This window comes from Bos indicus, chromosome 3, assembly GCF_029378745.1.
Source record: "Bos indicus isolate NIAB-ARS_2022 breed Sahiwal x Tharparkar chromosome 3, NIAB-ARS_B.indTharparkar_mat_pri_1.0, whole genome shotgun sequence".
In the NCBI taxonomy this organism is placed as follows: Eukaryota; Metazoa; Chordata; class Mammalia; order Artiodactyla; family Bovidae; genus Bos; species Bos indicus.
The window spans coordinates 86,838,656-86,865,781 of record NC_091762.1 but is presented as its reverse complement, the minus strand read 5'-3'; the positions used below and the strand labels follow the sequence as shown (position 1 = coordinate 86,865,781).

At 42.0% G+C, this 27,126-nt stretch overlaps 1 protein-coding gene across 11 annotated transcripts in view; it reads left to right on the top strand.

The window, feature by feature from the left end:
- FGGY (FGGY carbohydrate kinase domain containing) overlaps positions 1-27,126 on the top strand; it is a 525,569-nt gene that overhangs the window by 110,184 nt on the left and 388,259 nt on the right. The window contains exon 1 of one of the 11 annotated variants that reach the window (XM_070780327.1): positions 15,874-26,695. The exons of the other annotated variants lie outside the window; for them this stretch is intronic. The gene's annotated coding sequence lies outside the window, so the exon portion shown is untranslated. Of the gene's footprint in view, positions 1-15,873; positions 26,696-27,126 lie in introns of those variants that run through there. 11 annotated transcript variants of the gene reach the window in all.

Genomic DNA, 27,126 nt, shown 5'->3' with positions numbered 1-27,126 from the left:
ATGGGGAGATAGGACATTACAGCCAAAGACTTGAGCATGAATGAAGGTGTGAAAACTCACTTCATGTTCAGAGAAAAGTGGGTGCTATGGAGTGGACAGGGCATGGAAATATGAACTGGGGTCTTGTGAAGGGTTGGGCTAGTCATCTGTGCTTATGTAAGCCATGGTTAAGGGTGATAGTCTTCAGTTTCTTGAGTGCATGCCTTTCTTCAGTACATCTTCATCTTTTCAAGAACAAAGAAGACCAAAAACTGGAATATATCACGGGAATGCAAAAGATCTCTTTTCATATCCCACTTCTGCTACTCATCATCCGTGTAACATTGGACATGTCACCTAGCTTTGTTGTCCTGCTTATTACAGAGTATATTCACTGAAGATTTGTTGAATGGGCTAATTAGTATAATTATATCTTTTTGAAAGTAGGCTTTGAGGAATTTGGGATAGAACTACATAAAAGACCTAGTACCATGCCTGATATTTATTCACTGAGTGGGAGACACAGCTTAGGAATTTCTAGGTGAGAGGGACTGGACGTTTAGACATGGTAGCAGCTGTATGGTTCACAATGGCCAGTCTGCCTAGAACAGAACTAAGCTAGTACTAGCGTGGGCTAGGGGCGCTCAGATCCTCAGCAAGATGGACTATTTATTGAAAGGAGACGAGGTTTGTCGGGGCTCATCAGGTCAAGGAAAAGGCTCCAGTCTCAATGGAACCCTGGAGGACAAATCAAGTGACAGCTCAGATGCTCAGATCCCAGCTGGTAAAGAAGCCACGGGTCTAGGAAGCCTGAGAGTGGGGAGCCTGCTCTGCTGAGGCCTTGGACTCCAAGCTAGGACATGGGTAGCACAGTTAGGTCCAGACTACCTTGTGTGGCTGAACCTAAGCCTACTGTTTGCCCCCTGCTGTGGTCTGGATAGGGCTCATCTTAAGGATTGTAGGGTCACGGAAGAAAGGAACTTAATGCATTTTGATTGTCAGAAAACTAAAATAGGGTGTGCATTATCAGTGAATTGGATGCTTTGGGAAGTTTGGGAAGTTTAGAAGTGTTCTTAGATTTATGAAGCAAAATATGGTTTTTCTTTCCTTTCTCTCTATAAGTTGAACCAGAGAGCGACATTTTTCTCTATACTAATAATACTAGGCCATGTTGTATATATGGCCAATGTATCAATTTCGAGAACTCTTAGTTTCTTTACTTGTCATGCATCTATCAAAGTCCTGCTGTGTGTCCTGCCTTTAAGGGACTCTGAGATGAAACCAAGCCTCAGTCACATTGAAGTGCAGTTAGCACCATAATGGAGGTCCTGTAGGTTCTAGATTCTGCAGTCGCAAAGAGGTGAGTGATAAGCTCTATCCAGGGAATCAGGACAGTCCTCATGAGATAGGAAAGGAATGAGCAAAAATTTACCAGGTGGGGTCATGAAGACCACCTGGCAAACAGACAGCATGCGCAAAGCCATAGGTATGAAAGACTCTGATGTTTCTGCAAAGGCGGGGCTTGTTGACATAACCAGAACATAGGGCGCATGTTAGGAGCATGTGGAAAGAAGACCAAGACGTCCCCATGTACTTTACTCAGGCTTTGGGCTTTGTGACACAGACTGCGGAGCCACACTTCATGGCTGTAAACCCTGGCCCCACTGCTGTGTGCCCCTGGGATCCTGGGCAGGCACCTTGATTTTTCTGTCCCTCCGTTTTTCATCTGATGAAATAATAGGACACGTATCATAGTGTGGATGTGAGAATTTGAGTAATAACAAGGAATTTTGAGTAATGTCTGGCATATTGATAATTATGATTATTGTATAAGATATAGAATCATATAATTAACAGTGATTTTTGTTCTTAAGGGCTTCTCAAGTGGTGCTAGTGGTAAAGAACCTGCTGCCAGTGCAGGAGACATAAGAGATGCAGGTTCGATCCCTGGATTGGGAAGATCCCCTGGAGGAGGGCATGGGAACCCACTCTACCATTCTTGCCTGGAGAATCCCATGTACAGAGGAGCTTGGTGGGCTGCAGTCCATAGGGTCACAAAGAGTCCAACATGACTGAAGTGACTTAGCATGCACTGTTCTTAAATCATAACCTGTAGTCAGAGTGGAACACTCTGATAAGAGTGATGCTAAAGAAAGGTCACTGTCAGCCCTGTGGAATGGAGTGTGACTTGGAACACAGGACCTGGGCTGGTGGTGGGCAAGTATAGCAATGTCCTCAAGGGGTGTTGGAGGTCTGACCTAACATGGTGGAAGTAGAGGTGGATCTGGCAGATGCTGGAAAGGTAGACTTGCTTGAGTCTGGTGAGCCATTAGATGAGAAGGTGAGAACCCTCTTTTCTCAGCATTCAGGAGTTGTGCTAGATACATGCTGATGCCAGCGTGTTCATATTTCAAGGTACCACCATGGTTTTTATGAAAGCTCTGCCTCCTGCATTGCCAGTTGAGCTCACATCCATATTGTGCATGCTGGGCAGCGTTCTCTTCATGATGTTTTCAGCCGACTTAAATGTAACCCTTGATGATGACCATATTTACATAATGTGTGGCTGGTGAAATCATGGAAGATTGGAATTTCCCATTTTAATTCCATTTTAAAGATGCTTGTTAAGCAAAAGGATATAATTCATTTTTCAAACTGCTGAAATGTTATTTTGGCCTCTTGAATCAAAGGCATTCCGCAAGTGTTTTCTTTATTACATGCCTTAAACTTTAATTAGAATTTAATTATAAGATCCTGACGGAATGAGTAAGAGGAGCAGATGGGACAGTAAAAGCAGCTTAGTGAAGGAGGATTAAAGATTAAAAGTTGCTTGTTAATGGCATAAGGAATGAACAGAGAGCTAAATTACTATGCTTTTCTGCTAGGCTAATGCTTTTCCAGTTCTGCAACTTAGTTTTATCCCTAGTTTGAAGCTTAAGAATCTCATAAATTTAAGTTTTTTATTTTATTTTTCAATCATTAGAGTAGGTTTGTGCATCTAAAATAAGCTCAATAGACACTTGTTACTTGAAGCTCCATTCTTAACCCAGAAGGGGCCTTTACTGCTGATAAATATTTTTGAACACAAAGATAGAAAGCAGTACCCGAGTACAGACTTTTCTCCCTCTCTTGCTTTATAGGTTAAAAAAAAAAAGAGATGTTTCAGTGGATATGTGTACAGTTGTGCTTCTAGAACTTGGCTGGACTCATGTCATTTTTATAACATGTACCCAGGGCTTCCCTGGTGGCTCAGATGGTATAGAATCTGCCTGCAATGCAGGAGACCCAAGTTTGATTCCTAGGTCAGAAAGATCCCCTGGAGAAGGGAATGCCTACTCCAGTATTCCTGCCTGGAGAATTCTATGGACAGAGGAGCCTGGCGAGCTACAGCCCATGGGGTCACAAAGAGTTGGACAAAACTGAGTGACTAACACTGGGAGATGCAACAGCTCTGATACGGGGAAGGAACACTGGGCCTAGCTAGGGTCAGAGTCAGCACTTTATAACATGCTCTTGGACAAATAACTTCACCTCTCTGATTCTCTTCCCTCATCTGTAGAAAGTATTATTTTTTTTTTTAGCTTTTTTTTTTTTTTTCTTTTGTCTTTTTGTCACTTAGTGTGCTGCCATGAGAACGCCTCTACATGGGCAGTAATTCTGAATGTTCTATTTGTTTTAATTTTTTGGCTGCATCATATAGCATTCAGGATCTCAGTTCCCCAAAGAGAGATCAAACCCCATGTCCTCTGCATTGAAAGTGCAGAGTCTTAACCACTGCACTGCCAGGGAAGTCCAAAAATTAATATCTAATTCCCACTTTAGTGTTCTTGGGAGGTTTAAGCTAAATGCAATAACTCTGCAGTGCTTACTAACCCTACTTGGGCAGTGCTTCTCCTCAAGAAGCTAGCTCAGAGACTAAAAGGGAAAATGAACCGATAAATAAATTGAGATGATATAAAATCTCATAGTAGAGGTATCTGTACAGTGGCAGAGGGATCACTAATCACTAACACAGACATTTAGAGCCAGGAGATAATGTATATATAAGGATGTTAGCAATAGAAAGTGCTTTACAAATATAAGCCATTTACCAGTATAAGGTGATAAAGTTAGGGATCCAAACCTTCTGATTATTCTCAAATTAGGTAGAATATTATTTACAAACAGGTAAAACACAAAAGTGGTAGCTCAGATGGTAAAGAGTCTGTCTACAATGCAGGAGACCCAGATTCCATCCCTGGGTGCGGAAGATCCCCTGGAGAAAGAAATGGCAACCCATTCCAGTATTCTTGCTTAGGAAATCCCATGGACAGGGGAGCCTGGCAGACTACAGTACATGGAGTCGCAAAGAGTTGGACCCAACTGAGCGACAAACACACAAAACAAAGAAGAGATAAAAACATGCAAAATGATGCTTAATTCTTCTGGCACCTTGTACAGAAATTTGTACATAGTTCACATCGTTGGGGCTCAAATAATATTTGTTGAATTGATTTGAAAGAGGCTCACATTTTCTCATGAATCAGCTTGAGCATAAGGAGGTTTTGCTCAAGATGGGTGAGGAGGGTGTGAGTCTGTGAAGCCCAGGGAGGTTGTTTGGGGAATGTTGTCCATTCATTCAGGAAGTCAGCTCATGTGCCCCTCCTGCCCTCAGCCTGCCCCATGGTTGACCTTTGCAGCCATCCTCCTCACCCCTTGGGTTGTTTGCTGAAGGAGTGGTAGAGATTTGGAGGGGTACCTTGGAACTGCCCTTCATATCATGCAGTGAGGATGACCCATTCTGCTCTTGGGGCCATATCTAGCATCACCTCCTGCTCAACTAAGTGATTCTACTTCTCAATACTTTTGCTCCTAGTTTTTCTTTCTTTTTGAACTCTTAAGTTTAGAATCTCTCTCCTCCTCTGCCCTCCACTAATTACAAGCTTAATGAAGACTAGGCAACAGTGGAAAATAAAAAGAAGTAAAAATGTATAACGGAGAAGGCAATGGCACCCCACTCCAGTACTCTTGCCTGGAAAATCCCATGGATGGAGGAACCTGGTAGGCTGTAGTCCATGGGGTCGCTAGAGTCAGACACAACTGAGCGACTTCACTTTCACTTTTCACTTTCATGCATTGGAGAAGGAAATGGCAACCCACTCCAGTGTTCTTGCCTGGAGAATCCCAGGGACGGGGGAGCCTGGTGGGCTGCCGTCTATGGGGTCACACAGAGTCGGACACGACTGAAGTGACTTAGCAGTAGCAGCAGTAGCAGTAAAAATGTATAATGAAATAAAAAACATTTCATCTCCTACCATCTAGAGACAACTTCTTTTTCTTTAAATATCTTGATATATGCTTTGTTCTAATTGTTTGCAAATTCTGTATTTTAAAATTCATCTACTCAAATTTATTTGTAACTCCCAAATTAATATTGGTGGTGTTTCGTGGTCATTATCAGATAAGCATGGAGCAGCAAAAATTTTCTGATTTGTGTGTGTATTCCCAGCAGAGTTTGTGCTAGGTGACACTCTGCCTTCTTGTTTCTGTTGTCACTCTATATGTGTCCTTTTGTGGTCTATTAGTACCCTATTTTTCTTATTTTTGTGCTTTTTACTGGTGATCTTAGTGTTTAAATGACCCCCAGGCTTGGTATCGTCTGTATTCCTAAGTATAAGAAGGCTCTGCTGTGACTTATAGAGAAACTATGTTAGATAAACTTTGTTCAGACATGAGTTAAGTGCTATTGGCTGTTACATTCACTTTTACTGAATCAACAGCATATATTAAATGGTGTGCTTTTAAACAGAAGCACAAAAAACAAGGTTATGTATTCATAAGTTGGTGAAAACAGAACCAGAGGCTTGCAGGAACCTAACCCTGTGTTTCCCCTAGGAATGATGGAGCCATGTTTGTGGAGACTTCGTAGAACCTAAACCTTGGTGGATAATGAGAATCAACAGTGTATCTTTCTACTCTTCTTGTTTTCTCTTGTGTCTCACAATGCCTCAATCTCTGTTGTGTGCAGTATGTGTATATTTGCTTAAATTGTATGTGCATATGTTTAGGAACTGTAGTATCACACGGCACACTGTTCTTTGACATATCTTAACTCATCAGTGGTCTGTGACATACCTTAACTCATCAGTGGTGTTGGCCTTTGGCCCAGATCTATTTGTTGTCCTATCCTGCTCTCTTCTGCATTCCAGATGGTTGACCCCTGCCCTCTGACAGTTTGACATCAGTGGGAGATAGGAGGATAGGAGAAAGGGAAGCCGGAATATATTGTCCTTCACTCTCTGCCTTGGACAGCGTTGCTGGCGGTGGCCACATCCCCTTTGTGGCTTTTCCACCCACAGGGCAGGCTCCATCTTCTGCTGAGTGACCCCAGCAACCACACCTCCTCCTTTTGTCCTTTCCGCCCACGAGTGGGAGCGGCTTCCTGCCGTCCCTAATCTTCCCTATCCCCTGGGTAAAGCATCAGATTCAAACACCAAGACAAGACCAAAAAAAAAGAGAGAGAGAGACTAGTAGCAAGGGCCCAACACCGTATGAGAGAGACTGAGACAGGAGTGAGGGGTGGAGAGAGTCCTCAGCCTGAGGGCCGTGTGTGCTGAGGATGTGGTGCTGGACTCCTCGTGCACAGGTTAAGCAGCTGAGATGCCGTCGGCGGTTGGAGAGTAGTCAGTGCCTTGTGACCTGAGCGTGTTTGTCTGGAATATGATGCCCCTTAACCTGACTAGATCATCCACTGAGGGAAGGAAAAAAAATCCGTTCTAATTATTCTGACAGAGTTCTAACAGGGCCTCATTCCCTAGAATATATATATATGTGTGTGTGGTAGTCGCTCAGTTACATTCGACTCTTTGCGACCCCATGGACCCCTCTGTCCATGGAATTCTCCAGGCAAGAATACTGGAGTGGGTTGCCATTTCCTTCTCCAAGAATATATATATAGATGTATGTATTTTTCTAGAATTTGTATATGTGTATATATGTGTGTGTGTGTGTGTGTGTGTGTGTGTGTGTGTATCTCCCTAGAATATAAATATATATATATATATATATATATATATGTTTCTGGCCTCTTTTTATTTCCTTTTTCACATTAGGACCCTGTCTCCCTAGAGTGTGAGGTCCCCTGTGGGTCTTATATTCCATTTTCAACCTTTCACGTTGGCACAGTCCTTATTCAAAATGTATTTTTTCTGAGCCTTGGCCGCACTGCTGAAATGTGGATTTATGGAAGGGCCTTCAGAGCTGAAAGACATTTTTGAAGAACCACTGTACCAAGTGACATTAAATATTTATCAACTACCATGTGTAAGTTGTTCATCTGTTTGCTTTACCTCTTGGACCAAAAGGTTTCTTGTCTCATTTTTGCTGAAGTAGATATCACAGAGAAGTTGCCTTTTTACCTGCCATTCCTGCCTGTGCTATTTTCCTGTCCCAGGAATATGGTACATTACTCTGCCTGTAGCAATACTTGGAAAGATTGCTACGGGCTTTGAGTATTTCATGGAGAAGAAATGCGGAATAATGATGGAAAAAACCTTAGATTCTGGGGCAAGAATGGCTCTGCCACTTGCAACTGTGTAGTTTGAGTGGTCATGTTTACCGTTTAAGGTGGTCATGTAGTTGAAATAGGACAGAATGGGAACAGTACTGAGCACAATTCCTGGCCCCCAGTGGGGCAGCCATAAAAGGCAGCTTTCTCGTCTCATTTTCTTAGTCCTCTATCTGGGACTTTCCAAACACATTTCTAACAACCTAGAATAAAATATGCTATTAATAATAACCAAAAGCACACAGTTTAATCTTATTAAATAAACCCGAAATGTTGCTCAGACACCCTTCACTATTTCTGGAATACCTTTGTAAAACAACACTTTGGTTTTGTTATTAAAAATACCTACAACTTCTTAAAGACTGGTTACAGCCTTTGTTATTCACACCTGAAAAACATGCAGAAGTTTGGTTAATTTTGGCATATGCACGTACTTGCGTATATATTTATATGTGTATATTTATTCTTTTTTCTCTTTCTCTTTCACTATGTTTGTATATATATATGCAGGCACACATATAGCTCTTTAAGAAACATTCTTCTAGGGTTTTATTTTCTTAAAGTCTGTACTTCACAGAATTTTTTTCCCTCAGAACTGTTTATCCACACTCCAGACATGACCGTTGGAAAGGTGGCAGAAAAAACAAACGACTGGTGTGTTTTGGGGCAGTCTGCATTCCTTTTAACTCTCTGAGCCCAGGCTTATGCTTGGGCTTTCAACCTATTTGTCCTGGGGCTCAACCCCTTTGATTCCTGCTTGAAAATTAGCTTGTTGTTCAAGCTCATGAGAGCCACCCCAGAGCTCTCTTGGGTTCACGAACTAAAGATCTATGAAGTGTTTGACTTTATTTGTAACTTTAACCACAGCAGCCTTAACCAGGCTTTTGTTTTCTTATTTAACTTTTATCCTTGTAACCTTAACCTAATTTTGTTTTTAAATCTCCATTCTCCCCATCCCACAGTTCCTAATCCCTCTTTTGTCTTCAGATTTTCCTCCAAAGTCAAGAGTATGACATTTAAGTCCATCCTTTAGGAAGTGTCTAAAATCTTAACACACATACTGAATTAGGACTTTTTTTTTCTGGGTTGCTTAGGAAGATTAAATACAGGTTTTAGAATTCAAAAAAGCACAGACAGAAGTTGTGGTGTGGCTTGGGAGTAGGGGTATGGGTTTTAGAAAGTACTGTGATACTTCTCTTGGCCTTGGGGGGACTTTTATTTCCTCTGTGAGGGTCCAGGAGCCAGGGCTGTGGATGGTTTAGACAGAGAAGGATTGAAGGGATAACTACTTCCAGACCCTGAGCCTTGAATGCTAAATGATAGTTCAGGCTCTTGAGAAAGGGAGCAAGAGGCTGAAACAGGCTGGGGGAATCCCCATATAGCTTCCTGTAGCTCCAGTTCAGTTTAGTTGCTCAGTTGTTTCTGACTCTGTGACCCCACGGACTGCAGCACACCAGGCTTCCCTGTCCTTCACCATCTCCCAGAGCTTGTTCAAACTCATGTCCATTGAGTCGGTGATGACATCCAGCCATCTCATCCTCTGTTGTCCCCTTCTCCTCCTGCTGTCAATCTTTCCCACCATCAGGGTCTTTTCCAGTGAGTCAGTTCTTCACATCAGGTGGCTAAAGTGTTAGAACTTCAGCATCAGTCCTTCCAATGAATATTCAGGATTGATTTCCATTAGAATTGACTGGTTTGATATCCTTGCAGTCCAAGGGACTCTCAAGAGTCTTCTCTTAACACCATAGTTCAAAAGCATCAATTCTTTGGTGCTCAACTTTCTTTATTGTCCAACTCTCACATCCATGCATGACTACTGGAAAAACCATAGCTTTGACTAGATGGACCTTTGTCGGGAAAGGGATGTCTCTGCTTTTTAATATGCTGTCTAGATTGATCATAGCTTTTCTTCCAAGGAGCAGGCGTCTTTTAATCTCATGGCTGCAGTCACCATCTGCAGTGATTTTGGAGCCCAAGAAAATAAAGTCTCTCACTGTTTCCATTGTTTCCCCTTCTATTTGTCATGAAGTGATGGGACCAGATGCCATGATCTTAGTTTTTTGATTGTTGAGTTTTAAGACAGCGTTTCACCATCCTCATTCACTTTCATCAAGAGGCTCTTTAGTTCCTCTTTGCTTTCTGCCATAAAGGTGGTGTCACCTGCATATCTGAGGCTATTGATATTTATCCTGGCAATCTTGATTCCAGCTTTTGCTTTATGCAGCCTGGCATTTTGCATGATGTACTCTGCATAGAAGTTAAATAAGCAGGGTGACAGTATACAGCCTTGACATACTCCTTTCCCAATTTGGAAGCAGTCTGTTGTTCCATGTCTGGTTCTAACTGTTGCTTCTTGACCTGCGTATAGATTTCTCAGAAGGCGGAGATTCCCATCTCTTAAAGAATTTTCCAGTTTGTTGTGATCCACACAGTCAAAGGTTTTGGCCTAGTCAATGAAGCAGAAGTAGATGTTTTTCTGGAATTCTCTTGCTTTTTTCTGTGATCCAGTGCATATTGGCAATTTGATCTCTGATTCCTCTGCCTTTTCTAAATCCAGCTTGAACATCTGGAAGTTCTCAGTTTGCATACTGTTGAAGCCTTGCTTGGAGAATTTTGAGCATTCTTTGCTAGTGTATGAGATGAGTGCGATTGTGCCTTAGTTTGAACATTCTTTGAAATTGCCTTTCTTTGGGATTGGAATGAAAACTGACTTTTTCCAGTCCTGTGGCCACTGCTGAGTTTTCCAAATTTGCTGGCATATTGAGTGCAACACTTTTACAGCATCATCTTAGCTCAACTGGAATTCCATCACCTCCACTAGCTTCCTGTAGCTCCAACTTGTGTGTATTTATCTCCCAGCAGATCCATGGCCGCATGGGACATACTTCATTACCTCCACCAACCCTCACGGCTTTGCAAAAGAGGTGGTAGCAGTTTTCTTTTATAGAAGGGGGAAACTGAAGCTCTTCAAGGTGAAGGAAATTTAGGGTCTAACCAGGATTAGAGTGAGTCTGGATTAACCAGTTTGTGTATTGCCTTTCTCTTCCCCAGTACTTTTCCTTCCTTGATTTCCATGGCCCTTCTTTGGAGCTTAGTTTCTTTTGATATTCTTCCAAAGGGAGAGACTAAGATCTTTGCAGTATTTAAAATGCATCAGGAACTGTTTTTTTTTTTTTTTTATGCTTTCTTTTTAATTTTAAAATTGAAGTACAGTTAATTCACTGTGTTAATTTCTGCTCTCCAGCAAAGAGGTTCAGTTCTGCTATACAGATAAATATATTTGTTCATTTTTTTCCATCATGGTTTATCACAGGATATTGAATATACTTTCCAGTGCTGTACAGTTGGACCTTGTTGTTTATCCATCTTCTGTATAGTAGTTTGCATCTGCTAATCCCAAAGTCCCAATCCTTCCCTCCCCATTTGCAACCATAAGTCTGTTCTTTATGTCAGTGAGTCTGTTTCTGTTTTGTAGATATGTTCATTTGTGTTGTATTTTATATTTCACATTTGGAGAAGGCAATGGCAACCCACTCCAGCACTCTTGCCTGGAAAATCCCATGGATGGAGGAGCCTGGAAGGCTACAGTCCATGGGGTCGCTAAGTCGGACAGGACTGAGCAACTTCACTTTCACTTTTCACTTTCATGCATTGGAGAAGGAAATGGCAACCCACTCCAGTGTTCTTGCCTGGAGAATCCCAGGGACGGGGCAGGCTGGTGGGCTACCGTCTACGGGGTCGCACAGAGTCGGACACAACTGAAGCGACTTGGCAGCAGCAGCAGCAGCAGCAGCAGCAGCATATGGTTTTTGCCTTTCTCTTTCTGACTTGCTTTGCTTAGTATGATCTTAGGTCCATCCATGTTGCTACAAATGACATTATTTCATTCTTTTTTTTATAGCTTAGTATATATTCTTAGGGATTGGGGGCAGGAGGAAAAGGGGATGACAAAGAATGAGATGGCTGGATGGCATCACCGACTCGATGGACATGAGTTTGAGTGAACTCTGGGAGTTGGTGATGGACAGGGAAGCCTGGAGTGCTGTGATTCACGGGGTCACAAAGAGTTGGACACGACTGTGCAACTGAACTGAACTGAACTGAATATATTCTTTTTCAGGTTCTTTCCATTATAGGTTGTTACAAAATGTTGGATCTTGTTCCCTGTGCTTGTATGTCCTTGTTTTTTTCTGGGAGTTGGTGATGGACAGGGAGGCCTGGCGTGCTGCGATTCATGGGGTCACAAAGAGTTGGACACAACTGAACGACTGAACTGAACTGAACTGAATATGTATCTAGAGAGAGATAAATTAGGATTTGGAATTTAATAGATGCATCTGGCACTGTTTTTATACATTCATGCAAGGTACATTTTAATCGAAATCCTGTGAGAGGGTGGTGGTTTCCTCATTTTAAACAGGAAATCTCTGAAGCTTTGAGGGTTCATTCATTTGTCCAAGGTCACATGGGACAAGGAGGTGACTCTTTGGAGTCCAGATGTGGCTGCAGAAACTTTGCCATGCCCTCTATACCAGATCTCCATGTTAGGATGATGTCCCAATATTGGGGTGAAGCCACTCAGAAGTGGTAGATATGTGGCCATCGGTGCAGACGTGGTGTGTCATGCTCTACTGCAATATCATTTTATTTCTAGGGATTTATGTCCGAGGTAGGCTTGCTTTCTTAGTCTCAGTTGGAAATGAAGGAAAGACAGTAATGATGAGTATTGCTCATATGTGAATATTTATGTCTATATACCAGGCACAGTTACTTGGGTTTTTATTTATCATTTATTGTTTCAGTTCAGCCATATAACAACTTCAGAGTTTTCTCTCATTTACAGATTTGGAAATACTCAGGGAAGTGGAGTCACCTCCCTGCTGTACCTCACACCACTGGAAAGTGGAAGAATGGGATTTGAACCTACATCAAAACTATGTCTTACACCAACAGCGTTCTCCTTCTACTCAGCGTATGGACACACATCCCTGGGAACACATGTGGGGACCTCATGTGATACATAAGATGACTTATAGTAGTGGAGGCCAGGGCTTATAAAACAGCGACTCACATAGTGAAGAAGGGGCCGCCCCTTTTCAACTGTCTTGTAGACCATTAGATTGCAGAAAGGAGCACTAATGCGTTTTATAGCTTTCTAATACTTCATCCTTTTTTTTTTTTTAAAGAGAAAACAGAGCTCAGGCTATGAGGCTTAGACAACAGAATCTAAAAGGACACAGCAACATTTGTTATACTTTGTATTTAAAATTTTTCTCTTCTTAAAAAAATTATGACATGTTTATATTTTCTCCTCTTAAAAAATTATGACATGTTTATACATGCAGAATAATATAATGCATATATAAGGAATAAAGAATATTGTAGTGGACATCCATATACCTGTTACCTGCTGAAAAATGACCCACCACTTTCAGCTACTGTTGGAACCTTCTGTGTCTCTCTGGCCATCACATTTTTCTCCTCTCTCTCCCACTGACATCTTCCATGTTCACTGTACAATGGTCAGAATCAGGTGTTATTCATAGCACCTGATATTGACATTCATACAGAGCTATTATCGATGTATAGAACTTATTATGCTCTTTCCTATTGTTCTACTGATGTCTCTTTTTCTGGTCCAGAACATAATCTGGAATTACAGTGCATTTAATTGTGACATATTCTTTGTTCGCTTTAATCTGGAACTGTTCTTTAGTCTTGTTCTTTATGACCATGACCTTTTAAAGCATCCAGCCAGTTAGTTTGTGTTGTGTCCCTCAACTTATCTGAAGTTTCCTCAGGATTCCTTTTACATTATGCATTTTTGGCAGGAAAACCAGAGAAATGATGTGCTCTTTACAGTACATGATATCAGGAGGCATGTGATGTTGATTTGCCCCATCACTGGTGAGGTCAACTTGTGATGTCTCTTGGTTAAGATTGTGTCTCCCAGGTTTTCCAGTATAAACTTACTATCTCCTCCTTTGTAATTAATATTACCTCTTGGGGAGATCCTTTGAGACTATGTAAATATCATGCTTCCTGTAGTATCTTTGCCCAGTAATTTTAGCGTTCATTATTAATTCTTGCTTGAGACAAGTATTCCTTTGGTTTTGCCAGGTAGTGTTTTTCTATGTTTATACTTTCTTCTACATTTATTAACTGGAACTCTCCTGTTAGTGACTTTCCCCTTGTCTCTTACTTATTTATTCTTTCAAATATTTATTTATTATTTTCAATATGTGCTTCTGAATTCTTGTTTTATTTTGTTGGTTATAATCCAGTATTATCATTATTTTGTTGCCTAAACAGTCTTTGACTTAACCATTGGGAACCCCTTCACACCGGCTTCTGTGTCCTTCTGTGCCCCAACTTTTTTTTGAGGACATGTTTACTTCCAGGCACCATAGGATGTCACTTAGTACTTTCCTTGTCCGGCCTTGGAATCAGCTGATTCTAGGCCACTGCATAGTTTTGGCAGAAGAGTGACATGATCCAATTTACATTTTAAGGAGCTGTTTCTAGCTGCTCTGTGGAGCAGGGATTGTAGGGAGATAAGAGTAGAAACAGGCAAGCAGCAGTTGCAATAATCCAAGTGAGAAATGACTGTGCTTTGGACCACAGTCATAAAGATGATGGAAAGTGTTTAGAGTGGGGATCTATTATGAAGCTGACGCTGAAAAGACTTGCTGGTGTGAGGGAGGGGAGTTTCAGGCAAAGAGTAGTCAAGAATGAATCAGTGACCCTTCTATTCCCTTGACCTTGATGATAATTCGCATGCTTACACCTGTTTGACACTTCTGTCTGTGTCTCATTCACAGGTTCCTCTTCTGGAGTCTCTTTATGTGAGTTTTCAGAGGCTCCTGACCTTGGTTTGTTTCTCTTTCTTTTCTGCCAGGAACTGCACAACGAAAGAAGCAAACTCACGTTTCTGTGGGATCCCAGAAGATAGCATAAGAGAAACACAGGCTGAGATAACTGTACACGTCCACACCTTGGGAGTGGGGACAACTACAGTGAACTAACTGTGTCACGTGAGCCTGGTCTCAGGGGGCTTTCTGAAATGATCTCCAGAGGGGATGCTGGCCCCGTATTGCAAAGTCTTAGTTTTTCAAGACAAACCAGAAATGCAATTTTTAAAAGAGTTGCAATCTTAAGATTTTTGTATGTTGGCTGAAGCTTTTTTTAGAAAGCTGTGGAGGCCAAACAAAACAAGTCTGTGTTCCAGATGTGGTCCATGGGCCACTGGTTTGCAACTTGTGCTGAAATATTCTTTCTGGGGTAACTCAATGTGTACATGGCTTGGTTTTCTTATTAGTGTATGAGCCCATGACTTCCAAATCTGTATTTCCAGAACTCTTCTTCAAAATAGAAGTGGCCACAGGACGTAGGTAGCTTTCCACTGTTGTCTCCACCAAAAGGTCCCAGAGTCACATTCCTCATCACCTTCCTCTTTTCTGCTTGCTTCATCCAAGTGATTCACTATCTTTTCTGAGGGATCCAGGCTGAAACCTGGCTTCATTCTTGATGCCTGCCTTTCTGACAAACGTCGTGTTCAGAATGTCGTGTTAGTCCACCTCTGTGACTTGCTTGTGTTACTTTCTAAATGTTTTTCAGTGTGCCTTTGTATTTCCGTTTCTTCTACAACGTTAATTTGGTCATTCAGGTAGCTTTGGAAGGAATATATCTAAGTCTCCATTATTACACCCATTTTATAGATGATGAAAACTGAGACTTGGAGAAAACTTGTCATTTGTCCAAATCACATAGTAGCAAGTGGCAAAGTGGCAGTTTGAACCCAGGTGACGTTAATTGCAGAATGTGTATTCTTTATCAGCATAAAATAGTGAACTGTTCATCTGTGTTACAGGAGCTATAAGTAACAAGGGTATGATCTTGATCATCATTGCACAGTGTATATATGTATGTCAAATCATGTTGTATACTTTAATATATACACAATTATATTTGTGAATTATTGCTCAATAAAAATGGGAATAAAAAGAAAGCAAATGTTTTAAAAATAGAAAATAAATGACAAATGGATAAGAAGTAGAAGTAATAAACTAGAATTACCTAGATTTGCTTATAGCAGACCTCTTCTAGTAAGTTACTGCTGCTGCTGCTAAGTCATTTCAGTCGTGTCCAACTTTGTGTGACCCCATAGATAGCAGCCCACCAGGCTCCATCCCTGGGATTCTCCAGGCAAGAACACTGGAGTGGGTTGCCATTTCCTTCTCCAATGCATGAAAGTGAAAAGTGAAAGTGAAGTCGCTCAGTCATGTCCGACTCTTAGCGACCCCATGGACTGCAGCCCACCAGGCTCCTCTGTCCATGGGATTTTCCAGGCAAGAGTACTGGAGCGGGGTGCCGTTGCCTTCTCCGTAGTAAGTTGCTATCTATATATAATTTGCCTATATATAATTTTTTTTCCCTTGGTTACAATATCATCTTTATATAAAATGGTGCTTGATAAGTACTCAATGGGTGTTTGAAAACACATCTTTCCCTTGCAGATTTTAGCTCCTTGTTTTAGGTACATTTGCTTTATCCATGAAATCAACTGTCATCCCCTTCTCCTGCCTTCTGTGTTTCCCAGCATCAGGGTCTTTTCCAATAAGTCAGTTCTTCACATCAGGTGGCCAAAGTATTGGAGCTTCAGAGGATGAGATGGTTGGATGGCATCACCAAATCGATGGACATAAGTTTGAACAAGCTCTGGGAGTTGGTGATGGACAGGGAAGCCTGGCGTGCTGCAGTCCATGGGGTTGCAAATAGTAGAAAATGACTAAGTGACTGAACTGAACTGAAATCAGCTGAATCACAGAGAAGTTCATTACAAATTGTGAAATTTCAGTGTTCACATTGAAGACACTTTAATGTCATTTACAAATATGACATATAAGGGAGTCCAGGTGTCTGAAAGTAAACAAAAATTTGCCCCCTGTAACAGGGAACCTGTTGCCTACTTTCTCGGAGTCTCAATATTGGATGGGTTCTCTGTAGGTCATCTGGGTCTTCTGATAGCTTCACCCAGCTGTCCCCAGCAGACAGGCCTGGCCTGGGTTAGCTCTGGAAGGAGATTCCCCCTGCTTCCCCGCTCCATGGCGTTTTCTAAAGAGTTTGTTTGTTTTTAATTGAGAGCTGCTGGCAACAGCATTATGCTGATGTGGCAATTCCCAGTTGGTGGTCAGTTCTCTGCTTACTTTAGAAGGTAGCTTTTATTTTGGACAAATTTTAGTCACCCACAAAGAGAGCAAGCTTATTCCTTGGTACTCTGATGCTCTGGGTTCAAACACAACCAAAAGCCTTTGCAAGAAATCCTCAGGGATTTTTTTCCATTAAAAACAAAACAAAACAAAACTGTGTTGAGTAAGAGGTTGAACTTTGGATTCAGACATTCCTGGGTTTGAGCCCCAACTCCTTTCTCTGAGCCTATTTTCAGTCTGTAAAGTGGGGATGATAATACTGCATAGGATCCTTATGTCCATTGAATTAGATAATGCTCGTGTAGCCCTTAGTTAAGTACTTGGACTATAGTAAGCACTTAATAAATGTCACTTATTACTGTTATTACTGTATCAATTGAATGGTTCTTATATTAGATCAGGTAACAGTTCCTCAATCAACTCCTATTATGTATTCCCCCAGCATATCTCTCATGTCTAAGGGACTGCTTAATTATTGTCAAGCTGTGCTTGATCAGCATTCCTTCCTACCCAGTTTTTGAATGAATGAATTAAACAGATACTTTTTGAGTATCCTCTAGGTGCCAAGAACTGCACTGAATACTGCCCGTTTAAGAGTGATATACTGTGAACTTTCACTCGTTTTATTCCCTGTTTCAAATAAGAATGGCATTACTGTAGTTCCTCAAATGTGCCATCTCTCTCCTACCTACACACCACAGCATAGACTGTTCGTGTGGCCTGGAACACTCTCGCTTACCAAGGGGCATATTTCTGCCTTTGGCTCAAATCTTATCTGAAGCCAACTTGACTCAACCAGGGATAGTTCAGTGCTTTTTCTGTTGTCTGAGTGTTGTGCTTTGAGTATGTGATTCCTTCATAATATTCTCATGAGTGTGTGTATTACAATCATTTGTCTGTGTCTCTGCTCACTGGCCTAGGAACACTTTGAGACCAGAGATCACGTCTCTTTGTTTTTGCCTTCTTAACAGAGTGCTTATAGAAATGTGATTCTATCTATTGGTGAGTTGGATGGATGACTGAACGAGTAGGTGGGAGAAAGAAGAAAAATGGTATGTGAATTAAAACAGACAAATAAATAAATGAAAGAAACAGGGACCTGACCCTATGACCTTAAGATACTGTCATGCTTATAGAGGAACAGGAATGTAAACACTCTGAGTGTAGTGATAAATGCTTAGAGATCCTGAGAGTGTAGATGGCAAGTGATGGTCAGCAGGTTTTGCCTGTAGATGTGTCTTGTTTCAGCCACTCCGTGTTTGTTTATTTATTTAAAAAAATTCAGATACCCCAATATAAAAATCCTTCAGCTTCCCACATTTGGCAATGCTGGGCCATTCTCTGCATGAAACAGTATCCTAGAGCTGGAGAAACTGAGGGGCAAGGGACTGCCTTTATGTGTGGGCGACTGTTCCACAGTCCTCTCAGCTTTACTCATTTATGTTAACCATCCTGACCAGTCAATCCTACAGGAAATTAAATATTCATTGGAAGGACTGTTGCTGAAGCTGAAGCTCCAATACTTTGGCCATCTGATGCAAAGAGCCAGCTCTTTGGAAAAGACCCTGATTCTGGGAAAGATTGAAGGCAAAAGGAGAAGGGGATGGCAGAGGATGAGATGGCTAGATAGCATCACTGACTCAATGGACATGAATTTGAGGAAATACTGGGAGACAGTGGAGGACAGAGGAGCCTGGCGTGCTGCAGTCCATGGAGTCACAAAGAATCGGACAGACTTAGGGACTGAACTACAACAAACCTGACCTTGAATACACTTGAGTTTGCAACCTCTATTTTAGAAAGCAGTTGAAAATTTCTCCAAGTGGGAAGTGAGAAAAGGGGACAGTTGAGTGTGGATAGAAGGAAGGAGGGAGTTGCAGTAAGAGGAAATGCCTGGAGATGTGAAAACTACGTGGGATATTGGAAAACTGGCATAACTCCTGTCTACCCACAGCACACAGAGCTTGTAGGGGCCAGAGAAGCCAGTGGGGGCCCAATCAGGTTGTCTTTGTATATTTTTCCTGAAGAGTTTAGATTTCAATGTAGAGTAAGTGGGGAGTAGTCAGGGGATGGTTTAAGCACAGGAATGACATGGCTGTCCCTTATAAGGTGGATAAATTCTGAAGGGAGAAGAGCATATGCAGGCGGACCTAATAGGAGCCTGTTACCCAATTCAGTGGTTCTTAACCTGGGTGATTTTGCTTCTCAGGGGACACTTGGCAAAGTCTGTAGACATGAGGAGGGGGTGTGCTGTGGGCATCTTAGTAATAGAGGCTAGACGTACTGCTAAACATCTTCTACTAACAAGACAGCCCCCCACAACAAAGAACTATCCAGGCCCAGATGGCAGTAGTGACAAGATTGAGAAGCCCTGCTCTGACCAACTGAGCTATCGAGAGCACGAGCTCCTTAGTGACAGGGTGAAAGGGACACAGTCAGTGTATTTGGGACATAAAATCAGTGGGCCTACGTAACTGATTATTTGATTGTGTGTGTTTGAGGAGAGAAAAGGAGAATGAGCAAGTAGGAAGAAAGAGCTGAGCAAGGTTTATTTAGCAAATAAAGAAGAAGCCAGGCTTAAAAGGTGACTAGAGGTGCTACATTAATAAACCATCATTTATGCCTATTGATTGAACAGCACAAACAAGCACTCTCTCATCTTTTTTCGTCTCTAAGAAAACACTGATAATTTTATTGAGATCTAGCAAACTTAGTTTATTGGGGGAAAAATATAAAAAGGTTTCGATTTATACTTCGGGGCATTTTTTTGACAAAAGAGTTTTACTTTTGGGTGTCGAGGTAAAGTCATAAGGCCAAGATCAGTTTAATGGTTGTCTCAGGTCACTTCCTGATGTTTTTCTCTCTCCAGAAATATCTTGATCCTTTAGTATGTATCCCTTACAACAATCCATTGGAAAGACAAAAATTGTAAAGATAACTCTATCAAAACGTGTTTGAATTTTTCTTCTAACATGACTATATTGACACTTGTTCTTACTAGTTAAGGGGAAATGGAACTTGGTGTTGACAGCACTTAACCTTCCTATGCTGAAATTAATTTGATCTATTCTGTTGGCGCAGAAAGTTCAGCTTTTGAAGGGCCAGGAAGAGAACGGAGGGTAGGGGTGGAAAGCAATTGATTAATAGCAACCTGGCATCCTACTCAATCTGGAGGGAAAAAAAGCTTTTTTTAAGTCCTAGATCTTCACCACAAATACTGCTTCATCCAGATTCTAGTTACCTGGCAACATCTTACATCCATTCAGGGTATACAGATCAGGCAGGATTCTGAGGAATGAGATGGATAGTATACTTAACCTCCATCTCCACATGTTCATAGCTCTTCTTTGTCTTCCCTTTCCGGAATCTGCTGTTATGAGTAGAGCGAGAGGTGGGACAAAGTTCCACTGGTAGTCATCCAGTCCCCTCTGGGACACCTGTGTCCATTCTGTTTTGTCACAGCATCAGCCAGAGTCCCTGCAAGAAGCTGGTGGCATACTCCAGTGAGGTAGTTTGAGAAGAGTGGGCAAGTGTGAGCTAACCACAAGGATAGTGTGCAAGAGCCCCAGGCTACCAAATGTGGAGCTTGTGTCAAGGGCAAGGGGCGGGTGTGTCACCAGGTCCCGGAGAGATTATGTATGGAGAAGTTCAGCAGTGTGACCTTTGGTAGAGAGCCATGTCCAGGCCACACTTCCCTCTTGCCTGCTGATACCCCTCAGTGTCCCCTCCCTTACCCCCACATTGGCCAAACCCAGGCCAGAGGGCAGAGAGCCTTTTGGTATGATCCACACCAAATGCATCCTGATCACAAAGCAGTGGGGAGAAGGTTAGAGAGTGAATCTGGAGAGGCAGATGGAAGATGCTGGGACATGGTGGTGTTGATTCTGACTGCTGCTGCTTGTGGTCAGATATTTGTGGAGGAGTCAGGTGGTGGTGGGGGGTGCTGTGCTTTGGAGTCAGAGTCTGGTACAAAATCACATCTGCTCCACCTACTCACCGGGCGATTCTCAGTTCAGTTCAGTTGCTCAGTCATGTCCGACTCTGCGACCCCATGAACCACAGCACGCCAGGCCTCCCTGTCCATCACCAACTTCCAGAGTCCACCCAAACCCATGTCCATAGAGTCGGTGATACCATCCAACCATCTCATCTCTGTCGTCCCCTTCTCCTCCTGCCCTCAATCTTTCCCAGCATCAGGGTCTTTTCAAATGAGTCAGCTCTTCGTGTCAGGTGGCCAAAGTATTGGAGTTTCAGCTTCAACACCAGTCCTTCAGTTCTTCCAGTTTCACCAAGCTCATATTTCCTCATCACATGATGGGAGCAAGGCTAATGCTACACCACAAAGTTTTGGAGAGGCTCAAAAGAGAATATTTCAGTGTTGTTGACAGGGCCTTGGGAAAGGCTGGAAGAACCTACAGTAAAATGATCAGTATACCTCAGTGAAGCTGTTTTTCTATATAAAACAGATGTAACTGTGTTGTGAGATAATCCTTTTTTTCACTATACTTTTTCTGTATTCCAGTTTCCCTACCATCAACACAAACATCCACAAAGGCTATTAATAAATATGTTGGTGTGTTAGTCATTCAGTCCTGTTCAACTCTGTGATCGCAAGGACTATAGCCTGCCAAGCTCCTCTGTTCATGGGATTCTCCAAGCAAGAACATTAAAGTGGGCAGCCATTCCCTTCTCCAGGGGATGTTCCCAACCCAGGGACTGAACCCAGGTCTCCCACTTTGAAGGCAGATTCTTTACCATCTCAGCCACCAGGGAAGCCTAGATATGTTGGTACCAGCCTCCAAATTATTATTGTTGGCTAATATTGTGCTCTCTGCCTTACTGAGGTGTGGAAATTAGCAGCCACAGCAGCACTGACTTGACTGTGGACCATCTTGTGTCATATCTTGTGATGTGGCCATAGCCTCGTTTCTCAGTTCTCGTCTCGTGGAAGCCTCTGGGATCCCCCAGTGCTTCTCCTGGAGGCCAAGGCTGTTCCCAGCAGTTAGCACATTGTGTTACAATTCCTTCCTCTACTAGCCTGGGACCTTCTTTAGGTCATGCTACTATGTTTTATTCATCTCCTTATCACCAGCCTTGTCTCCTGTTTGTCAATGCTGCCTTCATTCCTGTTGCCCAGGTTCCCCTACACCTCTGCAGGGAGTTCTCAGGCTCACATACTGTAGCTTCTACAATGGAGAACAACAAGTTCCAAAATCCCAGGGAAGAATTTTGATTATTTTCATATGAGTCAGGTCCACCCTCTTTATTGATTAAACTATACCCATGGGCGTGAGGTGTTATAATGGTCTCAGCTTTAGGCAAGTGTCCATTCCCAGGGGAATCTGTCATGGCCAGTGGCATGGGGTCTATACAATCATATCAACTCTTACTTAAATCCATGGGTTGCAGTAGAGGAGGATGAATCAATTAGGAATGCATTCAGCTTCATAACACTAAGAAGCTCTCATTTAAATCAGTGAGTTGCAGTGAGGAAGAAGCATGGATCAGGAATATATCTGCAAGAGTGCAAACATTGGTTTTTGGAGGATGAAAAAATCTCAGGCATTAAAATGGTTTGTGGTCTTCTAAAACTCAGCTGTACCTGACATTGTAAACAGATATACAGGTGTTAAAACTTGATAGGGGCAGAGATATCCCCAAGGAATGTCTGAAAATTCTCTTTAGTGGGGTTGATGGTGAAAAACTGGTTGAGAAACACTGAGTTCTAATGACAACAATAATACCTAACAGTTATGCAGTACTTAGCAAGTGCTAGGAATTTTTTTGGATGTTATATTAAATTAACTTGTTTAACAATATACCCATCAAAATACCATTTTACAGTGGCTTAAACAAGTAGGCTTGATTTCCTACTCTACTTGATTTTTCTGCTCCTAAATGAAAGTCCAAAGGTGGTTTGACCATTTCAAAACCAGCATATCTTTAGTTCTGTAGACTTTTCCTTCCTGCTAATTATCTCATGGTTAGGGGATAATTACTGTAGCTCTAGACATTACATCTACCTTTAATGGTAGAAGAATGGGGAAGAAATGAAAGCAGTGTCTCCTTTTTTTTTCTTCTTTTTTTTTTTAATGAGCAGAGTAAAAGCTTTTCCAAGAGCTCTCCTACTTGACTTCTGCTTAGGTATCACTGGGTAGAATTAGGTTGCATCATCACTTGTAGCTATAAGAGAGGCAGGGAAAGGGGAGAACAAGATTATCATGCTCACTTAGACCTACACAATTTAATATGATAGCCAGCTATGACTATTTAAAAATTTTCTTATTAAGATATGATTCATATACCATAATATTTATCATATTAAGTGTACTTTTTGGTGATTTTTAATATATTCACAAGATCATGTACAAGCATCACTAATTCCAGAACATTTTCATCATCCCCCGAAGAAATCCAATATCATTAGTATTCACTCATTTCTCCTACCCCCAGGCCCTGGCAATCTACTTTCTGTCCCTACGGATTTGTCTGTTCTGGACATTTCATAAAAATGGAATTATACAGTATATGGCATTTTGTATCTGGGTTCCTTCGGTTAGCATAAGTTTCTCAAATTTCAGTTAAGTTATAACATCTATCAGTGCTTCTATAAAATCCATTCATTTTTATGACTTTGTAATAGTCAACTCATGAGCCGACTCATTAGAAAAGACCCTGATGCTGGGAAATATTGAAGGCAGGAGGAGAAGGGGACAACAGAGGATGAGATGGTTGGATGGCATCACCGACTTAATGGACATGAGTTTGAGCAAGCTATGGGAGATGCTGAAGGACAGGGAAGCCTAGCGTGCTGTAGTCCATGGTGTCACAGAGTAGGACATGACTGAGCAACTGAACAACAATAGTCAGCTGCATGGATATGCCACATCTGTTTATCTGTTCACTTGTTGATGGACATTTAGGTCATTTCCACTTTTTAGTTGTCATAAATACTACTATAAACATCCATATACAAGTTTTTGTGTGAACATGTTTTCAGTTCTGTTGGGTATATTCCTAGGAGTGAAAGTACTAGATTATATGATAACTCTATGCTTAACCCTTTAAGAAATACCAGACTTCCTTCAAAGCAGTGGCAAATCGATGGAGAAACAGTGGCTGACTTTATTTTTCTGGGCTCCAAAATCAGTGCAGATGGTGATTGCAGCCATGAAATTAAAAGACGCTTACTCCTTGGAAGGAAAGTTATGACCAACCTAGACAGCATATTAAAAAGCAGAGACATCACTTTGTCAACAAAGGTCCGTCTAGTCAAGGCTATGGTTTTTCCCATGATCACGTATGGATGTGAGAGTTGGACTATAAAGAAAACTGAGCGCCAAAGAATTGATGCTTTTGAACTGTGGTGTTGGAGAAGACTCTTGAGAGTCCCTTGAACAGCAAGGAGATCCAACCAGTCCATCCTAAAGGAGATCAGTCCTGAGTGTACATTGGAAGGACTGATACTAAAGCTGAAACTCCATTATTTTGGCCACCTGATGCGAAGAGCTGACTCATTTGAAAAGACCCTGATGCTGGGAAAGATTGAGGGCAGGAGGAAAAGGGGATGACAGAGAATGAGATGGTTGGATGGCATCACTGACTCAATGGACATGGGTTTGGGTAAACTCCAGGAGTTGGTGATGGACAGGGAGGCCTGGTGTGCTGCAGTTCATGGGGTTGCGAAGAGTCGGACACAACTGAGCAACTGAACTGAACTGAAAATGAAATAAAATCGAAGACTCCGTTTATCAGTCTCACTGGCCATGTTTCAGGTGCTCAGTCACTCTATGGAAAGTGGCTGCACTAGTGGGTGGTGCGTGTGTAGAGCATCTCCATCATCACAGAGTATACTGGACAGCACTGGCTTAGACCATCAACACTGATCACTTGGAGGTGGGCACATGGCCACTCGAAACAAAAATCAGATTTCTTAAGCTAAGAGAAATGGAATATAACTATAGAACATTCTTCAGAAATTGTAAGATATCCTGATCCCTAAAGATATGGATCTGCACATTCAATATATATCTCCTGAAGATGCATAGAATTTTCCCAAGGGAAAAGCTGGGGCAAGGGATGAGTGGGAGGCCAAAATTCTAGATCAGGGATTGGCAGTCTTTTTCTGTAAAAAGTTAGATGCTAAATATTCTTGGCTTTGCTTCTATATGATATCTGTCATAACTATTCAGTTTTGTCATTTTAGTGAGAAAGCAGTCAGAGACAGTATGTAAGTTAATGGACCATACTGTGTTCTAATCAGACTTGATTTATAGAAACAGGTTGTGGGCTGGAGTTGGCCCATGGACCATGTTTTGTGAGAAAACATGTAGAAAAGTATGGGGGTTAACAGGGGCCTACCATGCTGCAGTGGGTGGAGTGGTAAGATGCTTGGTATGGCCAGAAAATAGGCTTTAAGGATGATGGTATATCAAGAAGGCTGGGAAGAGAGACAACCAGATCATAGGCATGGATCCTCAATGCATATGAATCTTGTTTTGTTTTGTTCTGGTATTTTTGTTTGTTTTTAAATATTATATGTGACAAGAAGTCATCAGAGCTTTTTAAGTTGGAAATTATGCAGTTATGTTGACTTTTTAGACAACCTTCTGACAACATTGTGAAAAGTAGATTGGAGCAAGGGAGGCTAGAGGAAGAGAAGACCAGTTAAGAAGCTGTTGAAGAGCCTGAACAAAAGCAGGAATATAAACCAACTCATTCGGTTACTGAATATACACATGTGTGTCCCTAATCATGTCAGTCAGTCTGTTTACTGTACACCAATGATAGTGACACAGGTTAAGCCTCTGTGTCTTGAGTACACATAAATATCTGCTTCTCATCATGTTAATTGCCATCAGTATAGATATTAACAACCAAGCTGATAACTTGTCCCCACTAACCTCTTTACTGTGAACTGGGCAAGAAGTGATGTTGATTTAAATGAAATGTGAAGAGTGGGACTTGTATATATTCTTTTCATGTCCCAGGAGAGTCACCTTGAATTCCAGAGAATTGGTGCTGAATATTACTCTGAGACTGGAGAAGGAAATGGCAACCCACTCCAGTATTCTTGCCTGGAAAATCCCATGGACAGAGGAGCCTGGCGGGCTACAGTCCTTGGTGTCACCAAAGAGTTGGAGATGACTTAGCAACTAACCACCACCACCGTTAATGCTGAGAACATTGGTGACCTTTGGAAGCTGTGAGGCTGGAGTTGAGTGGAGAGACATGGTGGCCTTGGAAGAGTTATTTCTAAATGGGGACATGAGCTCATCCTCTATGGCTCAATTCTGAAAGGACCCCTGAAGGGGACAAGGAAAACTTGATGAACTCCTCATTTATGAAGTTAAATCCAGAGTTAACCACAATATGGAGGCTTGCCTGGGACTCTCTGCCATCAGTGAAGATGAATTATCCATGTGGACTCTGAAAATAGCAAATACAAGTTATGTGTCCATGGATTTTTTTTTTTTTTTTAAACATAGTAATCCTGTCTAGTCAAGGCTATGGTTTTTCTAGTAGTCATGTATGGACGTGAGAATTGGACTGTGAAGAAAGCTGAGCGCTGAAGAATTGATGCTTTTGAACTATGATGTTGGAGAAGACTCTTGAGAGTCCCTTGGACTGCAAGGAGATCCAACCAGTCCATCCTAAAGGAGATCAGTCCTGGGTGTTCATTGGAAGGAATGATGCTGAGGCTGAAACTCCAATACTTTGGCCACCTCATGCGAAGAGTTGACTCATTGGAAAAGACTCTGATGCTGGGAGGGATTGGAGGCAGGAGGAGAAGGGGACAACAGAGGATGAGATGGCTGGATGGCATCACCGACTCGATGGACATGAGTTTGAGTGAACTCTGGGAGTTGGTGATGGACAGGGAGGCCTGGCGAGCTGCAGTTCATGGGGTCGCAAAGAGTTGGACATGACTGAGCGACTGAACTGAACTGAATCCTACCCTGTGAGTACACTACAGTTTTTGCAGACTGAGTAATAAGAACTCTAAAGTAAGTGTTGTTAAGCTGTTGCTAGGTTGGTTTTCCTCCTTGTAAGCATATTAGAGGTCTTCCCATGTGGCACAGCAGTAAAGAATCCACCTGCTAATGCAGGAGACACAAGATACAAGGGTTTGATCCCTGAGTTGGGAAGGTCCCCTGGAGTAGGAAATGGCAACATGCTCCAGTATTCTTGCCTGGAAAATTCCAGGGACAGAGTCTGGTGAGCTGCAGCCCATGGTGGTCACAGAGTCAGACGTGACTTAGTGACTGAGCACACATGCATACTTGTCAAACAAGTATCGTGGCTTGTTCACTAGTTAAATCCTCACTGATACCTAAATTATGAAATATAACTTAAAATATAAGAAGCAAATTTGGGCTCTTCACAAAGCTG